The 8,679-nt window shown below is 48.6% G+C and overlaps 1 long non-coding RNA gene across 1 annotated transcript in view; it reads right to left on the bottom strand.

Annotated features, from left to right (window-relative positions):
- Nucleotides 1-474: 474 nt before the first annotated feature.
- Nucleotides 475-8,679, bottom strand: part of LOC109299427 — a 19,329-nt gene continuing 11,124 nt past the window's right edge. Inside the window, exons 2-3 of the long non-coding RNA XR_002097834.1 lie at nucleotides 8,503-8,507; nucleotides 475-485 (exon numbers count right to left, since the gene is read on the bottom strand). This is a non-coding gene — a long non-coding RNA (uncharacterized LOC109299427). The remainder of the gene's footprint in view (nucleotides 486-8,502; nucleotides 8,508-8,679) is intronic.

The raw sequence follows: 8,679 nt of genomic DNA, 5'->3' as shown, positions 1-8,679 counted from the left end.
AATCTCACAGTATTTGAAGTATTTATTAAAGCATGTGATCAGGGGAGAGTTTATTTCTTTTAAATGCAAGTTTCTGTTTCCTCCTGGTTGCCAGAGAACAGTTTATAAACATGACCAAAATGTACCAAATGAAGGCTCAGATGGGAAGCAAATGATAAGAAAGCCAAACTTAGTTGTGTTAAATGATAGGTTTAAAAGGAGGTCTTGATTTTTTTTTTTTTGGATCTACTGGCTGCAGTGCCACTGGAAATCACAGCTTGAACTCGGCAGTCAGGATGAATTGGGCTGTAATGAGCCACTCTATGTGGATGGTGCAAGTGAACTTTGTGTGGATGAAAAGCTAGTGAAGTCATTGCAGTAGTTTCTGGTGGTCAGCAAGGGCCATGGGCAACTGGTGCCTCCCAAGTCTGGGGGGGCACCAGCAGGACATGACTGGGGTGGGGGGGGCAGTTGTTGAGCATGTGGTGGCAGAAGTGCTGGCACTTCTGCTGCTGGCGGAGCCAATTTCAGGTGGGGCACTAGCACTCTCCATGCCCCCCTACCAGCTGGAGCTCTCTCAGGGGGGGCACGTGCCCCGTGTCCCCACTACATGTGGCCTATAAGGGCTGTTCCTGAGAGCCTGTTCTTCAGGGATAGAACAGTCAATAAAAGACAACTGATAAATACTGTATTTTCTCACATACGCATATAACGCACCTTTTCTCCCCAAAAGTGTGGTGCATGTTTTAAGGGGGAAGTTATTTTCTTTGAAAGAGAAGAAGCACTGCCTACAGTAAAGAACTAATGGTCTTGTGACTGGCCTTGCACCCGTCTGGGGCCTAACCTTATGTGACATAGACTCAGCTTGGCGGCAGTGCCTTGAAGTCAAGGATGATGTTCGTCAGGCTTGTGGGTCCTCAGGTGACTGAGGAGCCTGATTCTGGGGGCACGCGTTCTTCGGCAATGGGGGCATGTTGTTGCGCAGGGGAGTGGGATTTTCAGCCCCTGGTTGGTCTCCTTCTCCTTCCCCCATAGAGTAAATCCTCCGGGGAACATAGGGTGTCCAGGAAGGATGGCATTTCAGGGGATAGTCTGGATGCAGCAGCTGGTCAGTGGAATTTCCTGGTATCACTTCTCTGAACTCTCAATTCCCGGGAGGACTTGGTGTATGTCACAGACTCAACCACGGCTCTAGAAAAATCTTTTTGTTCTTACGTTCTGCCTTCCAAAAACCAGACATGTGTTGTAGTTGGGGGTGTATTGTATATGAGAAAATACAGTAAATAGGGAATACTGCTTAGCATGTAGTTCAAGGCTGTCCTCTTTATTTGACTTTTCCCAAAGCAAGCTCCCTTTTTCTGACTTCCCTACAGACTTGGGTAGCGAGGTGAGAAAGGTGCCTGGATTTAACTGACATCAGAGTTAAAATCAGTATATGCTGTGAATAGACATTAGGGTTTCAATAGCTTATTTCAGTTTAGCTCAAGCCTTAAATCACTGAGGCAGTTACTTAAACTAGACTGCTATAAGCCATTCCTATGCCAAGTACAAAGAGGGGGACAAAATGTTTCACACAAAATTAACTAAATCAGGCTGCTTGCTGATGTTAAAAAACAAAACATAATGGTGCTTCACTTTAAACTCAGCATGCTCCCATGCTGAGCCCAGTGTATAACCAGAAGAGGCATTGTGTTAGCTGGACCCAGCTCTCCCAATATCTGTATAGATCAGATGCTTTAGTGGGGCTGTTTTGGTGCTTTTATCTAATAGCTGATTGACTCAGCTTGAGATAAAAGCACCAAAAAGCCCCTCTGAAGCACCCAGTCTATACAGATGCTGAGGAGCTGGGTTGAAGTTATGTGCTGCTTGTGCTGGTGAAGCACAATGTGTTTGTGTCTTTAACATCCGCAAGCAGCCTTAAAAACCACACTCAGGCCCAGTCTCTACACACCCGAATGATCTTTTTCACTTAGGGATGCATCTTGTTTTAAACCAACATAATTAAATCAATGCAGTCATTTAGCATGGATGCACTTAGACTGCTATAAGTTTGCTTTATACTGGCATAACATATTCCCATAAATTTATGGGGATGCATCTTTTATAATTGCATCCGTATAAAGGGAACATGCCAATTTAACTGTACCAGTTTCTAAATGGTATAATTAAAATGATTTAGAAAAATCCTGTTGGCAAACCATCCCTTTAATTGAACTTACGAGTAGACTGTATATGACGATGGCCATCTTGATTCATACACTGAACCAGCAGCCTCCACCACTGATGGCTAGAGTGTGAGTTAGACAACCTGAGGCCTGCTGTGCCGGGTGGGTTGTGCCCAGAGGGGCCCTGTGTGTGCAAGGCTTTTCCCAAAGTACTTGAGTGTGACAAAGAGTCACACTGGGATCTGACCTCCTGTTTGAAGGTCTGGTTCTATTTCACTGGAAAAATGCTGATAGTTTTGAGGGGGTTTGTTCGAATGTCTTGTTCTGAAAGGACTTTACAGTTTGCTTTATTTTGTGTTCTCATTCTGCAAACTTGAAAAACTAAAAATGAAACACGTCTTTTTTATCAACCTATTTTTTCCAGAATAATCCAATTTTTGCCTTTTTTAACAATGTTTATTTATTTATTTATTTATGTCTTTGCTCCAGTATGGAACAAAGCCAGGCATCAGCATCTTTCAGTTCGGGTTTGTCACTGGCTGCATTCGAATGAGCGATGTGTGACGGGGATTTCTCCACTATGTCATTCTTCTCTTACCGCTCCATAACGTTTCCCAAGTTGGAGACATTTTCTCAGCTTTCTCCTGGTATCTTTCTGTTTGTGTAGGGGAGGAAAAACCTAGATTTCATTAATTTTACTGGAGCGAATGGTAAAAAGAGAGGAGAAGAGAGGGAGAACGTGCATTTGAAATTTCAAAAGTCCATATATTTTTCTGAAATGCTTCACAAATGTTTTCAGTTGGGAACCAAAACGTCTTTACTCTGACCGTTGTTCGAGCGGACGCTCTGAAGTGATGAGCAAGAATATTTTCTTGGCTGGGAAGTCGCACATCATAACTGCAGTAATTTCTCAGCTGATTGCTCTTTGTCATAAAAGTGACTCTGTTTTCTCAGTCAATAGTAGTAGGTTTGAAAGATGTGCCCGTCTCTGCTTTCTGAGAGCCCGTTGCCTTTCTGTCATGGGATCCTACTGCAGACCCTGGAGAAGAGTTTCCCACCGTAGAGCAAAGGGGTTTTGTGCCTCAGGTGTGCAGTTGCAGCTTTGGGCATGCGGAGCCGAATCCTTAGTTGATGCAAACAGCCACGGACTTCAAGCACCAACTTCATCCACTGACTTCATCAGCGTTGTGCTGTTTTGCCACAATCTTGTGATTCCTCTTCAATTTGCCTGCCTTGCCAATAGGCATATGCTTATTTTGGGGGCTACTATTGGATCTCCACTTCCAGCAGGTATTACACACGTGTCCTCTGTCAGGAAACACAGGATATCCAGTCCCAGGAAGGGGCCGACATGCTATGCACCAGCCAGCAGGGGCTTCTACACAGCAGGCTTAGGCTAATCCCTCTCTTAGCACAACGTTTATGTAGCCGGGATATTTCATTCTGCTCTCACAGATTAATAATTCCACCTTTATTTCTCATTCAAACACTCCCAAAGGGATCATCCAATTTAAATCACAGCGTCTTTAGTTAGCATGTGTCACCACTAGGGGGCAATACATCATCTAATTACAATGATGAAGCCAGTGTCCTTTCCCCAAACCACCTGTGATGAACTTAAATGGATTTTAAACATTACTATAATGGGCATTTAGTTAAGAATGGGGAAGAAAAAGAGCATTTTAAGCAAGCCAGCAGGTTCCAGCAAATGTGTTTGGAATGCAGGTCTCTGATTGGCCGCTAACTTTCTTCTTGGCTTCAGAACAACGGTAGACGGAAATGGCGAACGGCCTCGCTGTCTTTGTAGATGCTAATTCTGGTGCAAGCTCTTTTTGAGCAGTGTAGAAGTACTGACTAATAATTCAGGGCTATTTCCCGAGCTAATGGGAGGCTCCTAATGTCGTACCAGATCAATCGCATGGAAGGCAGAAAGACGATGGCATATTGACTTCAAGGCATATGCAGATCTAGATTCCCAGCTGTTAGAAATGGAGCATAGCTGCAAAGGTCCTGCCCATTATAATACTTCTCTTTTTTTTTTTTAATGAGCACTTGGGCTAGTTACAGACATTCAAACAGCCCAAGGCAGAATTGATCTAAGTGACATGGTTTTTTGTAAGTGGAGTAGTTTAGTAGCGAACACAACACGTATTCATCCTTTGGTGGAGGGGGGCACAGCCCCACATCTTAGACTGGGCACAGCCATTTTTAAACTAGTCTGTGTGTCAAATTTCTGTTCTGTTAAAGTTGTAGGCCAGTTTCCAATCACTTATATTGGTAAAAGTGTCATGTCTGTACCTGGCCTTGTGGATCAGCTGGCTATGTAAGGCCAGGCAAGGTGCCGGATACTTCTATCGACAGCAGAATCACACTCTGTGTTTCCCCCAGGAGAATACTGTAGTGCCCAGGCGTTTGAAGAACAGGTGTATCTGCACTGATTTGGAGCACCTGCAGGAAAATAACCAAATGCATCTGCTGCTGGAAGTGCTGCGATCAGCAAACACGACCCTCAGTCTTCCTCAAGTGTTTTGTTTTTTGCCAGTACTTGGAACAGCGAAGTGGGACTTGGAGCAGGCAGGGGTTACTGGTGCCCAGGAGCACGTAACAGGGTTTGGCACACTGGGTGGCAGTGGCAGCGGCAGTGGCCAGGCCAGGCCGGTGACAGCAGCTCTGGTGACTGGGCCAGCAGTGGTAGCGGCTTCATTCTAGTGCCATACCTGTCTAAATTTGGCACCCAGGGCTCATGCTTTGGTCCCCAGCCCATCGTTACACTACTGCTTAGCAAACCATGTTGAGTTAATAACTCACAGGCAGGGAATTCCGGTGCCGTGATCTAAGTCATGGCACTCAAAGGCATGACTGTGTAATTTAATTAAGAGCCAGATCCCTGGTGACACCGTGCAGGACAGCTGCACAGGAGAGCTGATGCTTGAGATACACAAACCCTCTGACATGTACCTGAGGGGCCAAACTAAAAGCTCTTTAATTCAAGGCCACCATTAAAGCTGTCAGTAAAGCACAGAGAATCGTGCCTCTCAGGGCCGGGTGCACGGCCCAGCGGTTCAGGCGCTGCAGGAGAGACCTGAGTGCAATTACCCGCTCTGCTACAGGATTTCTGTGCTCCTTTGGCTATTATCATTTAAGTCCAGGTCCAGAGAGGAACGTAGGTGGCTGCAAGTCTGGTGCGGCAATGTGGTTGTCCCTCTGATATGGTGCTTTTCCTCTGCCTTCAGTGCCTTTCCCTCCAAGTGGTATCCAGATCCTAGATTCAGGTGTCCGGGCTCCCTTCACAGTGCCAGGGCAGAAATAGGCATTTCAGAAGCAACCTGAGAGGGGAGCTGCCTAGAGGCGGCCAGTAGGAAAGGGTAAGCGCACAGGTGTGTCCAAATATCCACCCATCTCCTGAGCTCAGAGGTGAGGCAGGGTTGCAAAAATACCTCTGTCCACTTAAGCACCTGATACTCCCCTGAAAGTAGGGGCCTATAAATGGTCTTTAAAGAGAAAAAGAACGGGGATCATCTCTTTCTTATAAAAAGCAGCTGGAGGAGGAAGACAAAGAGAAGGAAAGGGAGCAAGGGGGAGCATGATTCTGTAGTCCAGCAGTTTGGGCACTCACGTGGGATGGGGGAACCCTAGGTTGAGGTCCCTGCTCCCAGCACTATTTATGCACTGATGCATATCAGTAATCCAGAGAGCAGGGCCCAGGCCTCCCCAGTTCCAACAAGTTCCTCCTTGGGCAATAGCTGGGGAAGTGGGTCTAGAGCAGTGGTGCTCAACCTATGGCCTGCATCTGTCCCCTGAAGTAACTGGGTCTGGCCCGTGGCATGGGGAACCAGCAGCAAGTAGTTCAGCCCTGTGCATCCCTTTCCCTGCCCCTAAAAGTTTGTGTTCCACGGGTCTAGGGCAACGTGGGTGCCCGGCTGGGAAGACATTTGAAGTGGGGATCCAGCAGGGGTCTGTCCTGGGCCCAGGTCCACTCAGTATTTTCATTAACAACTTGGATGAAGGAGCAGAGAATAAATTGTGCTATTGATGGCATGCTGGGAGGGTCTGTAAGCCCTTTGGGGGACACAACTGGAATTCAAAATGGTCTTGGCAAGTTGGAGAAATGGCCTGAAGTCAAGAAGCTTCAGAGATATGAGCAAAGTGCTTTCCTAAAAGGGAGAAATGAAGAAATCGAAGGCACAGATACGTAATGGGAAATAACTGGCCAGCCTACGGTGTTGCGGGGAGGTATCAGGGGTGATAGGCGACCACAAGCTAAAAGGGAGTCAGTGGTGTGGACAAATTTCAGTCTGGGATCGTATCTAAGACAAGAGGGTCATATCTAAGATACAGGAGGCAATTTTTCATTTGCCTTGGTACTATGAGGCGCCAGCTGGAGCAGGGTGTCCAGTTGGGACACAGCACTTTAGAAAGGTCCAGCACATCAGAGAGAGCCCAGAAGGGAACACATTTGCTAACCCTCTCTTCGCTGTCAGTGGTCTGTGAGGAAAGGTGGAAGAAGTGGGCTATGTTTAAGATGGAAACATGTTAGCACATAGGTACCAAGTTTTATTGTTGCGGGGGGAGTGGGGGGCTAAAATGAGCCCCCCTCCATGCAGCACGGCCAGAGCAGAGCACAGCCCATGGCGGGGGGTGGGGATGCAGGCTGCCTGCTGTGAGCTCAGAGCTCCCTGCCCTGCTGCCATTCCCCCAGGAGCCCTGCACCAGCAAGGTGCCCCCCGCCTGCCTGGCAGTGGTGGGGGGCACAACTTTGTGCTGTTGCCTCTGCTGCTGGGCTGGCAGGAGGCATCTCACCACAGTGGCGCAGCCGGCATTGGGCTCCCAGGAGGAGCGGGGCAGGGAGTCCTGAGCCCACAGTGGGCAGCCTGCATCTGCCCCTACCATCTGTGGGGCACATGCCCCCTCATTCTCCCTTCCCTGGGAGTGCAAGCAGCAGCAGGGAGCTCCCCCCGACCTCCGGATGAGCTGTCTGTGCTTCTATCCTGCTCCCCACCCTGACCCCGGGGCCCCATGCACCACCCTGGCTGGGCAGCACCCCCAGGCCCAGCCCCTCGCCTCAATCTGCACCCCCACCCAGCAGGGAGCTGCTGTCCACCTCTGCCAGGGGCTGTATTCCTTGGCCAATTGCATGTGCGAGGATGCACATATGCACGCGGCACCCCTGCATCCTGCTCCATGCAGCCCCTTGCAGGCTGGAGCTCTCAGGGGTGGTCTAGTTACATTTAATCCTCCCTTAGTGTCCTTTCCAGCCTTATGCTCCTGTGCTTCTATGATTTCATTGCATCTTTTGGAGAATAGGATCCCGAGTCAGTCTTTCAGCACATGTATGGGTAGGCGTGGATATCTTAGCCTGCCAGCACTGCCACTGTACAATAGATGCTTAAATACCAGAGCCATTTTGCAAGACATTCTCTACCTGGTGTATCTGATTAACTATTAGAGGGAGGTGTAAGCATAAAGGTGAAGGGGGTTGCCATTTCACCTGCTGGAAACTAAGGCTACACCTTCTCTCTAGCATTCATAATTCTTTGTTATAAATGAGAGTGGACCAGCTTTAAAATGTGGGGGCACTAACCACGGGCAGCTGTCGCGTGCATCTGTCACGTGATCACGTTCCCGTTGTCACTGAGCAAGAGCCACCCAGGTCTGACTCTGCATGGCCATGCTGTGACATCCCTGATCCGGGACGAATGGTTGTCAGCAACGAGGGTAAAGAGCCCGTGTGAGTGGAAACTCTGCATCCCACCATTCCCTGGCAATGATCTGCCCTGAGCAACGTGCACCGGGAGACCTAGGGTCTGCAAGTGAGTTGTTTTGCCATGGGGGAGCCACACAAGCCACCACGACAGAGCGAGAAGCTTGTAGTGCCGCTTTTGCAGTGGAGTGACTGGCCATGCTGGTGGCCAGATGGATGTGTGCTGTAGCTCGGCTTGGGAGCACTCCCCAAGACCCCGTGGACAGGAGCACAGCATTCATCTTCCAGATGGCAGGCAGGGGTCTGCCCAGCTCCTTTCCCCCATGTGAGAGAGGGTGACTGCTGCCACTGTTGTCAAGACCCTCATCAGTCTTGGGTAGGCATTGGAAAGGGGCAAGAGGAGCAAAAGCCTCTATGTAGGGTGAGCTGGGGATAACTTGCGATAGAAACTGCTGTGCCTTTTAATGCCAGTTGGTTTCTTCAAGGCCTTTTCCATGACACACTGCTAGGTCACTCCCTTCCCATGGATCGCAGCCTGGCTCTGTGAGTAACCCTATAACCTCCTCCTTTAGACCTCACTCGACCCGTGCCAGCACACCCCACCCTCCCATACAGAGTGACACTTGCCGCACGGTACAACTTGCCAGACACAATCACGCTCCCTAAACGGAGCATAAAATAGCTCAGATGCAGCCTATCAAGGCAATCAACAAGTGGAGTTACGATTTTTTAAAATGATGTTAATAATGCACAAAGGTTTGTTTATAGATGTACGGTTAAAAGAGCTCCAAGCCGATTAAACCTGCTTGATATTTGGGCTCTGCCCCCCCCCCC

The sequence above is a fragment of the Gavialis gangeticus genome, unplaced genomic scaffold (genome assembly GCF_001723915.1).
Source record: "Gavialis gangeticus isolate Ggan-Ray unplaced genomic scaffold, GavGan_comp1, whole genome shotgun sequence".
Taxonomy (NCBI): Eukaryota; Metazoa; Chordata; order Crocodylia; family Gavialidae; genus Gavialis; species Gavialis gangeticus.
Note: the sequence above shows the minus strand (reverse complement) of the source record. Positions and strands in the feature narration are given on the sequence as shown.